This window comes from Monopterus albus, unplaced genomic scaffold (genome assembly GCF_001952655.1).
Source record: "Monopterus albus unplaced genomic scaffold, M_albus_1.0 scaffold246.1, whole genome shotgun sequence".
Classification (NCBI taxonomy): domain Eukaryota; kingdom Metazoa; phylum Chordata; class Actinopteri; order Synbranchiformes; family Synbranchidae; genus Monopterus; species Monopterus albus.
The window spans coordinates 1,069,197-1,070,703 of NW_018128126.1; the positions used below are offsets into that span (position 1 = coordinate 1,069,197).

The 1,507-nt window shown below is 45.8% G+C and overlaps 1 long non-coding RNA gene across 1 annotated transcript; it reads right to left on the minus strand.

Annotated features, from left to right (window-relative positions):
• Positions 1–245: 245 nt before the first annotated feature.
• On the minus strand, positions 246–697 carry LOC109972076 (uncharacterized). Its single transcript, XR_002276635.1, has 3 exons — positions 614–697; positions 418–528; positions 246–329 (listed from the first exon to the last, which is right to left on the minus strand). It is a non-coding gene; the product is annotated as an uncharacterized LOC109972076 (long non-coding RNA).
• Between the last annotated feature and the right edge of the window lie 810 nt (positions 698–1,507).

Below are 1,507 nucleotides of genomic sequence, written 5' to 3' on the forward strand. Positions count from 1 at the left end.
CTCCTCCACATCGAGAGGAGCCAGCTGAGGTGGCTCGGGCATCTGTTTCGGATGCCTCCTGGGCGCCTTCCTAGGGAGGTGTTCCGGGCATGTCCCACCGGGAGGAGGCCCCGGGGAAGACCCAGGACACGCTGGAGGGACTATGTCTCTCGGCTGGCCTGGGAACGCCGCGGCATTCCCCCGGAGGAGCTGGAGGAAGTGTCTGGAGAGAGGGAAGTCTGGGCATCTCTGCTTAGACTGCTGCCCCCGCGACCCGGTCCCAGATAAACGGAAGAAAATGGATGGATGGATGGACGACGAAGCCGGTTCATTGGGCTCTTGCACAAAAGCTGCATCAATAAAAAGAGAAACAGGCAATTATGAGAATATTTAATTCAGTGGGATCACAGTGTATATGACAGAAACACATTTACAAACCTCAGTGAGCAGTAACAGCAGAGCAGAGCTGAGGGTGTTGGGTAAGACGTAAGGAAAATCTCTGACCTTCTTCAACATGGTACAGTGGTCTGTCTCTGCAGGTACTGGAAACTAAGTGCAAAAACAAATGATCAGACAAGTGTATGAATTATCTCAATACCACACTTATAGCTGATATTCAGTTTCGTGTCCTCACCTCTCCTGTCACCAATGCAAACAGCATAATTCCAAGAGACCACCAGTCAGCAGTGTGGACCCCCGCTTAAAACTTCTGGAGCTGCTCAGACAGAACAGGGAAAAATCTCAAAATGATAGAGACAGCAGAAAATTAAAAACACATCAAAGCCTGCAGAACTGGAAAGTGAAAAGAAGAACATAAATGTTTGGAGAAAAAGCCTAAGTTCATAAAACAAACAGGATGTGGGTCACTTTAATATTCATGTAAATGTTGACAGCGACAGCCTCAACAGTGCATTTAATTCATTATTAGACTGAAGTGGCTTTTCTCAAACTGTATCCCAGAGTTGAGACCGGGATGCAGGGTTGCAGTCTTAAATGTCTCTCTGCTACTCACCCAAAGCTCCCAGTACCCCGTGTCTGCCCCCGAACCAAACTAAAGTCATTGTATTTGGGCCTGAAAACCTTAGAAATCTGCTGTCTAATCATATAGTTACTTTAGATGACATAGCTCTTGCCTCCAGTACTACTGTGAGGAACCTTGGAGTCATCTTTGATCAGAATATGTCCTTTAAATCACACATAAACCAAGTCTCTAGATCTGCCTTCTTCCACCTGCGCAATATTGCAAAAATCAGGAGCATCCTGTCTCAAAGTGATGCTGAAAAACTGGTCCATGCATTTGTTACTTCCAGGCTGGACTACTGTAACTCTTTACTATCAGGATGTCCCAATAATTCCCTAAAAAGCCTCCAGCTAATCCAAAATGCTGCAGCCAGAGTACTGACAGGAACTAGCAAGAGAGATCATATCTCTCCCATATTAGCTTCTCTCCACTGGCACCCTGTAAAATTCAGAATAGAATTTAAAATCCTTCTCCTAACATACAAAGCCCTTAATAACAAGGCTCCAT